Source organism: Bubalus bubalis, chromosome 22 (assembly GCF_019923935.1).
Source record: "Bubalus bubalis isolate 160015118507 breed Murrah chromosome 22, NDDB_SH_1, whole genome shotgun sequence".
Lineage (NCBI taxonomy): Eukaryota > Metazoa > Chordata > Mammalia > Artiodactyla > Bovidae > Bubalus > Bubalus bubalis.
Window position 1 is genome coordinate 40,724,588 of NC_059178.1, and position 14,719 is coordinate 40,739,306.

At 38.3% G+C, this 14,719-nt stretch overlaps 1 long non-coding RNA gene across 1 annotated transcript in view; it reads right to left on the reverse strand.

Annotated features, from left to right (window-relative positions):
* The window catches only part of LOC123331234, a 48,382-nt gene that overhangs the window by 32,021 nt on the left and 1,642 nt on the right, over nt 1-14,719 (reverse strand). The window lies entirely within an intron of this gene.

Below are 14,719 nucleotides of genomic sequence, written 5' to 3' on the forward strand. Positions count from 1 at the left end.
ACCAGGTCGCCTCTATCTCCTCCCGCCTCCTTCTCTTCTCTACCCAACTCTGTGAATCTCTTTGTGAGTTCCGGGCTATGGAGAACACTTAGGGAACTGATTACTAGCTGGATCTGTCTCTCTCCTTTTGATTCCCCCCCTTTATCCTCCTGGCCACCTCTGTCTCCTTCCTCCATCTTATCTTCTCTGTATAACTCTGTGAACATCTCTGAGTGGTCCAAACTGTGCAGCGCACATAAGGAAGTGATTACTGGCTAGCTTGCTCTCTCTTTTGATTCCACCTCATCTCATCCTGGTCACCTCTATCTCCCTCCTCCCTCTTCTCTTCTCCATGTAACTCTGTGAACCTCTCTGGGTGTCCCTCACTGTGGAGAAACTTTTCATCTTTAACCTAGATGTTTTATCAATGATGCTGTATAGATGGGGAAGTCTTGAGGCTACTGTAAAAATAAGACTGAAAACCAGAAGCAGGAGGCTTAAGTCCAAATCCTGAGAACTCCAGAGAACTCCTGACTCCAGGGAACATTAATCGACATGAGATCATCAAACACCTCCATACCTACACTGAAACCAAGCACCACCCAAGGGCCAACAAGTTCCAGAGCAAGACATACCACGCAAATTCTCCAGCAACACAGGAACATAGCCTTGAGCTTCAATATACAGGCTGCCCAAAGTCACTCCAAACCCATTGACATCTCATAACTCATTACTGGACACTTCATTGCACTCCACAGAGAAGAAATCCAGCTCCACCCACCAGAACACCGACACAAGCTTCCCTAACTAGGAAACCTTGACAAACCACCCGTACAATCCCACCCACAGTGAGGAAACTCTACAATAAAGAGAACTCCACAGACTGCCAGAATACAGAAAGGACACTCCAAACACAGCAATATAAACAAGATGAAGAGACAGAGGAATATCCAGCAGGTAAAGGAACAGGATAAATGCCCACCAAACCAAACAAAAGAGGAAGAGATAGGGAATCTACCTGATAAAGAATTCCAAATAATGATAGTGAAAATGATCCAAAATCTTGAAAACAAAATGGAATCACAGATAAATAGCCTGGAGACAAGGATTGAGAAGATGCAAGAAAGTTTAACAAGGACCTAGAAGAAATAAAGAAGAGTCAATATATAATGAATAATGCAATAAGTGATATCAAAAACACTCTGGAGGGAACAAATAGTAGAATAATGGAGGCAGAAGATAGGATTAGTGAGGTAGAAGATAGAATGGTAGAAATAAATGAATCAGAGAGGAAAAAAGAAAAATGAATTAAAAGAAATGAGGACAATCTCAGAGATCTCTAGGACAATGTTATATGCCCCAACATTCGAACCATAGGAGTCCCAGAAGAAGAAGACAAAAAGAAAGACCATAAGAAAATACTTGAGGAAATAATAGTTGAAAACGTCCCTAAAATGGGGAAGGAAATAATCACCGAAGTCCAAGAAACCCAGAGAGTCTCAAACAGGATAAACCCAAGGTGAAACACCCCAAGACACATATTAATCAAATTAACAAAGATCAAACACAAAGAACAAATATTAAAAGCAGCAAGGGAAAAACAACAAATAACACACAAGGGGATTCCCATAAGGATAACAGCTGATCTTTCAATAGAAACTCTTCAGGCCAGGAGGGAATGGCAGGACATACTTCAAGTGATGAAAGAAAATAACCTACAGCCCAGATTACTGTACCCAGCAAGGATCTCATTCAAATATGAAGGAGAAATCAAAAGCTTTACAGACAAGCAAAAGCTGAGAGAATTCAGCACCACCAAACCAGCTCTCCAACAAATGCTAAAGAATCTTCTCTAGACAGGAAACACAAAAAGGGAATATAAACTTGAACCCAAAACAATAAAGTAAATGGCAACGGGATCATACTTATCAATAATTACCTTAAATGTAAATGGGTTGAATGTCCCAACCAAAAGACAAAGACTGGCTGAATGGATACAAAAACAAGATCCCTATATATGTTGTCTACAAGAGACCCACCTCAAAACAAGGTACACATACAGACTGAAAGTGAAGGGGTGGAAAAAGATATTCCATGCAAATAGAGATCAAAAGAAAGCAGGAGTAGCAATATTCATATCAGATAAAATAGACTTTAAAACAAAGGCTGTGAAAAGAGACAAAGAAGGACACTACATAATGATCAAAGGATCAATCCAAGAAGAAGATATAACAATTATATATGCATCCAACATAGGAGCACTGCAATATGTAAGACAAATGCTAACAAGTATGAAAGGGGAAATTAACAATAACACAATAATAGTGGGAGACTTTAATACCCCACTCACACCTATGGATAGATCAACTAAACAGAAAATTAATAAGGAAATACAAAATTTATATGATTCAATAGACCAGTTAGACCTAATTGACATCTATAGGACATTTCACTCCAAAACAATGAATTTCACCTTTTTCTCAAGTGCACACAGAACCTTCTCCAGGATAGATCACATCCTGGGCCATAAATCTAGCCTTAGTAAATTCAAAAAAATTGAAATCATTCCAAGCATCTTTTCTGACCAAAATGCAGTAAGATTAGATCTCAAGTACAGGAGAAAAACTATTAAAAATTCCAACATATGGAGGCTGAACAACACACTGCTGAATAACCAACAAATCACAGAAGAAATCAAAAAAGAAGTCAAAATACACATAGAAACGAATGAAAATGAAAACACAACAACCCAAAACCTGTGGGACACTGTAAAAGCAGTGCTAAGGGGAAGGTTCATAGCAATACAGGCATACCTCAAGAAACAAGAAAAAAGTCAAATAAATAACCTAACTCTACACCTAAGCAACTAGAAAAGGAAGAAATGAAGAACCCCAGGGTTAGTAGAAAGAAAGAAAATCTTAAAATTTTGGTCAGAAATAAATGCAAAAGAAACAAAAGAGACCATAGTGAAAATCAACAAAGCCAAAAGCTGGTTCTTTGAAAGGATAAATAAAATTGACAAACAATTAGCCAGACTCAACAAGAAACAAAGGGAGAAAAATCAAATCAATAAAATTAGAAATGAAAATGGAGAGATCACAAAGGACAATGCAGAAATACAAAGGATCATAAGACACTGCTATCAGCAATTATATGCCAATAAAATGGACAACGTAGAAGAAATAGAGAAATTCTTAGAAAAGTACAACTTTCCAAAACTGGACCAGGAAGAAATAGAAAATCTTAACAGACCCATCACAAGCACAGAAATTGAAACTGTACATCAGAAATCTTCCAGCAAACAAAAGCCCAGGTCCAGATGGCTTCACAGCTGAATTCTACCAAAAATTTAGAGAAGAGCTAACACCTATCTTACTCAAACTCCTCCAGAAAATTACAGAGGAAGGTAAACTTCCAAACTCATTCTACCAAAACCTGACAAAGATGCCACAAAAAAAGAAAACTACAGGCCAATATCACTGATGAACATAGATGCAAAAATCCTTAACAGAATTCTAGGAATCAGAGTCCAACAACACATTAAAAAGATCATACATCATGATCAAGTGGGCTTTATCCCAGGGATACAAGGATTCTTCAATATCCACAAATCAATCAATGTAATACACTACATTAACAAATTGAAAAATAAAAGCCATATGATTATCTCAATAGATGCAGAGAAAGCCTTTGACAAAATTCAACATCCATTTATGATAAAAACTCTCCAGAAAGCAGGAATAGAAGGAACGTACCTCAACATAATAAAAGCTATATATGACAAACCCACAGCAAACATTATCCTCAATGGTGAAAAATTGAAAGCGTTTCCCTTAAAGTCAGGAGCAAGACAAAGGTGCCCACTTTCACGACTACTATTCATCATAGTTTTGGAAATTTTGACCACAGCCATCAGAGCAGAAAAAGAAATAAAAGGAATCCAAATTGGAAAAGAAGAAGTAAAACTATCACTGTTTGCAGATGACATGATCCTCTACATAGAAAACTGTAAAGACTCCACCATAAGATTACTAGAGCTAATCAATGAATATGGTAAAGTTGCAGGATATAAAATCAACACAGAGAAATCCCTTGCATTGCTATACACTAATAATGAGAAAATAGAAAGAGAAATTAAGGAAACAATTCCATTCACCATTGCAACAGAAAGAATAAAATACTTAGGAATATATCTACCTAAAGAAACAAAAGACCTATATATAGAAAACTATAAAACACTGGTGAAAGAAATCAAAGAGGACACTAACAGATGGAGAAATATACCATGTTCATGGATCAGAAGAATCAATATAGTGAAAATGAGTATACTACCCAAAGCAATCTACAGATTCAATGCAATCCCTAACAAGCTACCAACGGTATTTTTCACAGGGCTAGAACAAATAATTTCACAATTTGTATGGAAATACAAAAAAACCTCGAATAGCCAAAGCAATCTTGAGAAAGAAGAATGGAACTGGAGGAATCAACCTGCCTGACTTCAGGCTCTACTACAAAGCCACAGTCATCAAGGCAGTATGGTACTGGCACAAAGACAGAAATATAGATCAATGGAACAAAATAGAAAGCCCAGAGATAAACCCACGCACCTATGGACACGTTATCTTTGACAAAGGAGGCAAGAATATACAATGGAGAAAAGACAATCTCTTTAACAAGTGGTGCTAGGAAAACTGGTCAACCACTTGTAAAAGAATGAAACTAGAATACTTTATAACACCATACACAAAAATAAACTCAAAATGGATTAAAGATCTAAACGTAAGACCAGAAACTATAAAACTCCTAGAGGAAAACATAGGCAAAACACTCTCCAACATAAATCATAGCAGGATCCTCTATGACCCACCTCCCAGAATATTGGAAATAAAAGCAAAAACAAACAAATGAGACCTAATTAAAGTTAAAAACTTCTGCACAACAAAGGAAACTATAAGCAAGGTGAAAAGACAATTCCAGAAAAATAAATGACCCAATCAAAAAATGGGCCAAAGAACTAAACAGACATTTCTCCAAAGAAGACATACAGATGGCTAACAAACACATGAAAAGATGCTCAACATCACTCATTATCAGAGAAATGCAAATCAAAACCACAATGAGGTACAATTTCACGCCAGTCAGAATGGCTACTATCCAAAAGTCTATAAGCAATAAATGCTGGAGAGGGTGTGGAGAAAAGGGAACCCTCTTACACTGTTGGTGGGAATGCAAACTAGTACAGCCACTATGGAGAACAGTGTGGAGATTCCTTAAAAAACTGGAAATAAAACTGCCATATGACCCAGCAATCTCACTGCTGGGCATACACACTGAGGAAACCAGAAGGGAAAGAGACACATGTACCCCAATGTTCATCGCAGCACTGTTTATAATAGCCAGGACATGGAAGCAACCTAGATGTCCATCAGCAGACGAATGGCTAAGAAAGCTGTGGTACACATACACAATGGAGTATTACTCAGCCATTAAAAAGAATGCATTTGAATCAGTTCTAATGAGGTGGATGAAACTGGAGCCTATTATACACAGTGAAGTAAGCCAGAAAGAAAAACACCAATACAGTATACTAATGCATATATATATATATATATATATATATATATATGGAATTTAGAAAGATGGTAACGATAACCCTGTATGCGAGACAGCAAAAGAGACACAGATGTATAGAACAGTCTTTTGGACTCTGTGGGAGAGGGTGAGGGTAGGATGATTGGGAGAATGGCATTGAAACATGTATAATATCATATGTGAAACGAATTGCCAGTCCAGGTTCAATGAATGATACAGGATGCTCGGGGCTGGTGCACTAGGATGACCCAGAGGGATGGTATGGGGAGGGAGGTGGGAGGGGGGTTTAGGATGGGGAACATGTGTACACCCGTGGCGGATTCTTGTTGATGTATGACAAAACCAATACAATATTGTAAAGTAATTAGCCTCCAATTAAAATAAATAAATTTATATAAAAAAAGTAAAGACACATGCAAAGTTTACATTATAAGTGAGAAACACGGAGGAGTGAATTTTGGCCATTTAACATGCAGAAAGAGCAGCTACGTCTCTCCCTTTCTGAGAGTCTCCTTGGAAATGTCTTAACTCTAACACTTTGAAGTAAATATCTCAAGGATCCAAATAAGCCCAATTCTCAACTTTTACAATACACAAATGTCTGTGTGTCCTGGGTTCATCCTTTTTGAAATTTCAAAAGCCATTACCTGAAAAAACAATGCTCAAACCTAGATATTTATCCTGAAATGTAACTTTTTTGTTCCTGGGGGGATAAAAGGAGGCTGTTGGATGGACGCAATTAGCTCTACTATTAGGGAAACAGTTGCCTGCAGAGCTGGTTTCTGAGGGAAGTGAAAACAAACATTCTCTGTGTTTACTGAATATTAACTACTGAGTCTCTGCAGTCCAAGACTTTTATAGGAACATTGAGAAATTTATGTGATTTACTTACCAAAAAAAAGTTACCTCCCTTTGATCCCTTTTACTGTTCCCTGTTTACATTTGGATTGTCATAGCTATTTTCTCTACATATACTGAGAACCACATCAGAAAATGTAATAATTTTTGCTTTAACCAAACATAATTTAGAAAACTAAAGAGCTTTATTGAAATGGTAACAGCTTTATTGTAATGTAATTCACATAGTACAATTTACTCATTGCAAGTATACAATTCACTAGTTTTTAATATATTAACAAAGTTGTGCAACCTCCATCACAATTGTAGAATATTTTTATCACTTCAGAAAGAAATCCCAAGTTCTTTAGCCATCATTCCTCAAGTCCTAAGCAACCACTAATCTACTTTTTCTCTCTACAGATTTGCCTATTCTGAAGATATTATATAAATGGAATCTTACAGTATACAGTGTTTTCTGATTGGCTTCTTTCATTTTGCTTACATTTTCAAGATTCATCCATGCTGTAATATGTATCAGTACTTCATTCCTTTCTATTGCCAAATAATATTTCATTGTGTGGATATACTACATTTGATTTACCCATTCATGAGTTAACAGACATTTGAGTTGTTTCCGCTTTTGATTATGAATAATGCAGCTGTGAACATTTATGTACAAAATTTTGTGGGACATTTTTCTAGAAGTGAAATTGCTGGGTCATACAATAATTCTATGTTTATTTTTTTTGAGTACCTGCCAAACCATTTTTCAAAGCAGTTGCACCATTTTACATTGCTACCAGCAATGTAAGAGTCGCAACTGAGAGTGTACTCGGAAAGGTCTGGGCCTGCCAGAGAGGTCAGGTGCCATTTTGGGGGGTGGTGCATGAGCATAAGGGTAGGACCACCATAAGAGCTTCTTTCCGCATGCGTGCTCTCAAGCAACAAGACACTGCCTACAGGAGCTCTGGGGACAGGCGCGAGTTGCCACCACCATTGCAGAATCCAGAGGCCAGCCCGGGCCTCCCACACTGCTGTGAGACCCACGAGCAGGCTCCAGGTGCTGTCTCCACTGTCCCAGGAGTGTGTGAGCCACAACTGCCTATACGAGGCCCGCAAGGAGGTGTCAAGTGCTACGCCTGCTGTCTCGAGAGTGTGCAAGGGCCGCCACACCTGCACACCCCAGATGAAGGGAATAACAGCCAGCACACACCGAGGAAAGAGGCAGCAAGTATCCAAACTAAAAGCAGCCCCTTGATTCCCGACAAGATGGTGCAGTAAGAGGACTTGAGCTCACTTCCTCTCAGGAGAACACCAAAATCACAACTCACGACTGAACAAAGACTGGAACCTACCAAAAAAGATTTTCAAAAGATAAAGAGGAAGCCACAATGAAATGGTAGGAGGGGCGCTTTTGTGACATAATCAAATCTCATACCCACTGTGTGGGTGACCCGCAAACTGGAAAATAATTATATCACAGAGGCTTGCCAAAAGAGTAAGAGTCCTGAGCCCCACACATCAGGCTCCACAGCCTGAGGGACTGGCATAGGGAGGGGGAATCTCTAGAACATTTGGCTTTGAAGGCCAGTGGGTTTTGACTGTGGGAGTTCCACAGGACTGGGGGAAACAGAAACACCACTCTTGCGGGTACAGAGGTTTCATGTATGCTGGGCCCCCACACAAATTAGTCATTCCATAGGATCCTGGGCTGACCTACCTGTAAGTCTTGGAGGGTCTCCTGGGGAGGCAGGGGTCAGCTGTGGCTTACTGGTAGGGGGCAGCCAAGGACACTGGTGGCAGAGGCCCCAGAGAATATTGACTGGTGTGAGGTTGCCATTTCGGCATCAAAATCTGGCCTTAGTCAATAGCCTAGCAGCTCCAGTGCTAGAATGCTTCAGACCAAACAACAAGCAAGATAGGAAACACAGCCCCACCCATCACAAACAGGCTTCCTGAGCACCTAGCTACCTCTAAAGGCACCCCTTGACACGGCCCTGCCCACAGGAGGAACAAGACCCAGCTCCACCCACCAGTGGGCAGGGACCAGTCCTGCCCACCAGAAACCTCACAAGCACCAGTACCTACCTCACCCACCAGGGGGCAGACACCAAAAGCAAGAGAAGCTATGATCCTACAGCCTGTGAAAAGGAGTCCACAGAGAAAGTCAGGGAAAATGAAATGGCAGAGAAACACGTTCCAGATGAAAGAACAAGATAAAAACCCACAAGAACAACTAAGTGAAATGGAGATAGGCAACTTACCTGAAAATGATTTAAAGTAGTAATGGTAAAGATGACCCAAGAGATCAGGAGAAGAATGGAGGCACAGATTGAGAAGAGACAAGAAATAATAAAGACCTAGAATAACCTTAATAAAGACCAAGAAGAACTAATGAACATACAGAAAAGAACAATAACTGAAATTAGAAAGAAATAAATAACAGAATAAATGGGGCAGAAGAACCAATAAGTGAGCTGGAAGTCAGAGTGATGGAAATCTCTGCTGTGGAACAACATAAAGAAAAAAGAATGAAAAGAAATGTCTCGGAGACCTCTGGGACAACATAGAACACACCAACATTCACATTAGAGAGGTTCCAGAAGGAGGAGACAGAGAGAAACAGCCTGAGAAAATATTTGAAGAGATTATAGCTGGAAACTTCTCTAACATGAGAAGGGAAACACTGACTCAAGTTCAAGAAGCACAGAGAGTCCCATACAAGATAAACCAAAGACAGAGTACAATGAGACCCATGTTAATCAAATAGACAAAAATTAAAGACAAAGAAAAAATATTAAAAGCAACAAATAACATACAAGGGACTCCCCATAAGGTTACCAGCTGACTTCTCCTGAGAAACTCGGTAGGGCAGAAAGAAATGGCAAAACATATTTAAAAGTGATGAAAGGGAAAAACCTACAACCATGAATACTGTACCCAGCACAGCTCTCATTTAGATTTGACAGAGAAGTCAAAAATGTTATAAACAAGCAAAAGCTAGGAGAATTCAGTACCACCAAACCAGCTTTACAAGAAATGCTAAAGAAACTTCTCTAGGTGGGAAAATAAGGCCACAACTAGAAATAGGAAAACTGTGAATGGGAAAGATCACCAGTAAAGGCAAACACAGTAAAAGTGGTGGGAAAACGTCCACACACAAATATAGTATCAAAACAAGCGATCGTGAGAGAAGGAGTGTACAAATACAGATAACTACAAATGCATTTGAAATTCAAAGACTAGCTACTTAAAACAATCTTCTCTATGTATAAACTGCTATATTAAAACCTCATGGTAACTTCAAAAATCTACTGTAGAAAAACACACAAAAGAAAATGAAATCCAAACACAACACTAAAGATAGTCATCAAGTTACAAGAGAAGAGAATAAAACAGGAAGGGGGGAAAAAAAGCCCCTAGAAAAATCAAATTCAAAATGGTTAACAAAATGGCAGTCAGAGCATACATATCAAAAATTACTTTAAATGTAATCAGATTAAACGCCCCCAAACAAAAGACATAGACTGGCTGAATGGATACAAAGAATCAAGACCCATATGTATGCTGTCTACAAGAGACTCATACAGAGTGCAGCAGGAACACATACAGAGCAAAAGTAAGGGGATGGAAAATGGCATATCATGCAAACGGAAATCAAAAGAAACCTGGAGCAGCAACACTCATATCGGACAATACAGACTTTTATATAAAGACTGTTACAAAATACAAAGAAGGACACTACATAACGATCAAGGGATCAATCCAAGAAGACATAACAACCATAAACATATGTGCATCCGATATAGGAGCACCTCAATAGACCAATCACAAGTCCTGAAATTGAAACAGTGACTTAAAAATTCCCAACAAACAAAGGTCCAGAATACACAAGTGAATTCTATCAAACTTTTAGAAGAGAGTAATACCTATCCTTTTGAAACTACTTCAAAAAAGAGTGCTGAGGAAGGAATACTTCCAAGCTCATTCTATGAGGCCACCATCACCCTGATACCATAAACAAAGAAAGCACAAGAAAATTACAAGCCAATATCACTGATGAATTTGGATTGTTGGTATTTTTGTATTTTTGCATCTGTGTTCAAGATGCAAAAATACTCAACAAAATACTGACAATCCAAATTCAGCAATACATTAAAAGGATCATACACCATGATCAAGTGTGATTTATCCCAGGGATGCAAGGATTTTTTTTTCAATATCTGCAAATCTACTCATGTGATAGACTACATGAACAAACTGAAGAACGAGAGCCATGTGATCATTTCATTGATGCAAAAAAAGCTTATGACCAAAATCAACACCCATTTATGACAAAAACTCGGCAGAAAGTGGGCATGGAGGGAACTTACCTCAACATAATAAAGGCCATCTATGACAAACCCACATCATTCCCAATGGTGCCAAGTGGAAAGTATTTCATCTAAGATCGGGAACAAGATGAGGATGTCCACTCTTGCCACTTTTATTCAACATAGTTTTGGAATTCCTAGCTATGGCAATTAGAGAAGAAAAAGAAATAAAAAGAAATCCAAATTGGAAAAGAACAAGACTTATTATAGAAGAACAAACTAAAAATTGTCACCATTTGCTGGTGATATGATACTGTACACAGAAAATCCTGAAGATGTTACCAGCAAACTACTAGAACTCAATGAATTTGGTAAAGCTGCAGGATATAAAATTGATACACTGAAATCTCTTTAATGCCTATACATTAACAATGAAAGATCAGAAAGGGAAATTAAGGAAACAGTCCCATTTACCATCTCATCGAAAACAATAAACTACCAAGAAATAAACCTACCTAAAGAGGCAAAAGACCTATACTCTGAAAACAGTAAGATTCTAATGAAAGAAATAGGAGATGACACAGACAGATGAAAAGATATATCATGCTCTTGGACTGGAGGATTCAATATTGTCAAAATGACTATACTGTCCAAGGCAATCTACAGATTCAAGGCAATCCCTATAAAATTACCAATTGGAATTTTTCCCAGAACTTGAACAAAATTTTTAAAAATTTGTGTGGAAACACATAAGATCCCACATAACAATCCTGAGAAAGAAAAATGGTGCTGGAGGAATCAGTCTCCCTGACTTGAGACTACACTACAAAGCTACAGTCATCAAAACAATATGGTACTGGCCCTCAAACAGAAATACAGATCAATGAAACAGCATAGAAAGTCCAGAAATAAACCCACACACCTATGGGCAACTTATCTTTGACAAAGGAAGCAAGAATACACAATGAAGAAAAGACAGTCACTTCGAAAAATGGTGCTGGTAAAACTGGACAGCTACATGTAAAAAGTGAAATTAGAACATTCTCTAACACCATACACAGAAATAAACATACATTTAGTACACACCTAAATGTAAGGATGGACACTATAAAACTCCTAGAGGAAAACATAGGCAGAACACTGACATAAATCACAGAAATATCTTTTTGGATTCACTTCCTAGAGTAATGAAAATAAAAACAAAATAAAACAATGGGACCTAATTAAACTTAAAAGCTTTTGCATAACAAAGGAAACCATAAAAAGACAACCCATAGGAGAAAATATTTGCAAATGATGCAACTGACAAGGGAAAAATCTCCAAAATTTACAAATATTTCATGCCAGTCTATGTCAAAAAACAATCTAGTCCAAAAAAATGGGCAGATCTAAATAGACAGTTCTCCAAAGAAGACATTCAGATGGCCAAAAGGATATGAAAAGATGCTCAACATCATTATCAGAGAAATGCAAATCAAAACTACAGTGAAGTATCACTTCAAATCAGTCAGAATGGCCATCATCAAAAAGTCTACAAACCATAAATGCTAGCGAGTATGTGGAGTAAAGGGGACCCTCCTACAACGTTGGCGGGAAGGTAAATTGGTACAACCACTGCTGTAGAACCACTGTGGAGAACAGTATGGAGCTTCCTTAAAAAACTGAAAAAATAGAACTGCCATGTGATCCAGTAGTCCCACTCCTGGGCATGTATTTGGGGGAAAAAAACATAATTCAAAAAAATATGTGCACCCTTATGTTCACTCCAGTGTTCTTGCCTGGAGAATCCCAGGGACGGGAAGCCTGGTGGGCTGCCATCTATGGGGTTGCACAGAGTCGGACACGACTAAAGCGATGTAGCAGCAGCAGCATGTTCACTTCAGCACTATTTACAATAGCCAAAACATGGAAGCAAACTAAATGTCCACTGAAGGAGGAACAGATAGAGAAAATGTGGTATACATACACAGTGGACTATTACGCAGCCATAGAAAAGAATGAAACAATGTCATTTGCGGCAACATGGCTGCACCTAGCGATTATCATCCTAAGAGAAGCTAGAGAAAGATAAGGAACTGATACCACTCATATAAGGAGTCTGATTTTTAAAAATGATACAAATGAACTTATTTATGAAAGTGAAAGTGAAGTCGCTCAGTCGTGTCTGATTCTTTGCGACCCCATGGACTATAGCCTATCAGGCTCTTCCGTCCATGGGATTTTCCAGGCAAGAGTGCTGGAGTGGATTGCCATTTCCTTCTCCAGGGGATCTTCCTGACCCAGGAATCGAAGCTGGGTCTCCCACATTGCAGGCAGACGTTTTACCATCTGAGCCACCAGGGAAGCCCCTATTTACAAAACAGACTCACAAATATAAAAAACAAACTTATGGTTAACAGAGGGGAAATGTGAAAGAGGGGGGATAAATCAGGCACTTGGGACTGACATACACACATTACTATGTATAAAACAGATAATCAACAAGGACCTATTGTATAGCACAGGGAACTCTATTCAATATACTATAATCACTTACATGGGAAAAAAATCTGAAAAAGGATTAATATGTATATGCATAACAGATTCCCTTTGCTGTATACCTGAAACTAACACAACACTATACTCCAATAAACTTTAAAAAAAAAAAATAAAAGAAAGAAACCATTGCCAAATTAAAGGTCACACAGATTTACTCCTAAGTTTTCTTCTAAGAGTCTCATAATTGTAGCTCCTTGATTTTTTTTAAGTTAATTTTTGTGTAAGATATAAGGTAGGTATTAAGACTCCTCCTTTTATCATTTGCTTTCTGTTTTAAGAACTTCCTTTAGCCAATCTTTTAGAGTACTTCTCCTGGGAACAGATTCTCTTAGTTGTTTTTTCATCTGAGAATATCCTAATTTACCTTTCATTCCTAGTGGATATTTTCAGTGGATATAGAATTTGGGGTTGACAATTCTAGCACTTGAAAAATGCTGTACCACTTCCTCTGGCCTCTGATTTCTAATGAGAAATCCATTGTCATTTGAATTATTTTTCCTTTATGGATATGGGGTCATTTTTCTGTAATTGATAAAGAATTCTTTGTTTTTAGCTTGAAGAATTTTTATTATGATATGTTTTGGTTTGTCTTTCTTTGGGCTTATCGTACTGGGGACTCGCTCAGTTTCTTGAATCTGTAGACTATCTTTTTTTCAAATTTGGGACATTTTCAGCTGTAATTTTTTTTTTTAATACCTTTTCAATCCTGCACTCTTTCTCATCTTCTGAGGCTCCAGTTAAACACGTGTTTGATCTGTTTTTATTAATATAATACACAGGTCCGTAGGGTTTTTTAAATTACTTTTTACTCTGTTTTTTCTCTACTGTTCAGGTTGTATAATTTTTCTATTGTTTTCTTTTTACTGCTTACATGCTTGTTTGGTTTTTAGACAGATGCATAATTTATGATACTGTTCATACTTTAAAATTATATAATTTATATGTATAATATTTATAATTATTATTGTAATTGTTATTTGCCTATAAACCTGATCCCACTTGAGTAATTAATCTCAGTGTTAGATGTGGGCTGCTGTGTCACATCGAGTCAGGATCCACCACCCTCTCACCCTCACATTGCCACTTTTTTTCTGCTCAATCTTAGGATACCATGTCAAAGCAAGTTTGCCACAATCATGTTAACAAGATGACCTCTTGATCTGGTATCTCAAAGCAAGAAGCTAAGTAAAGCACAGTGCCAACAGACAACTAGTTGACGAGGCATTTGGGTGCCTCTACCCAGACCCTTCAGCACAGAGTCTAACTCATGGCACCTATCAGAGCCACACTGCGGTGGTGGTTCTTCCCAGGGTCCCAGAAAGGAGGAGCCAGGCTTTGTCCCAAAGGAGGTGCAAGGGCAGAATCATGCGATGCTCAGTCAGGGGAAAGAACTTCACACACGAATACCAGGAGCCTATCACCTTCTAGGATGCCCAGAGACCCAGGGGCCAAAG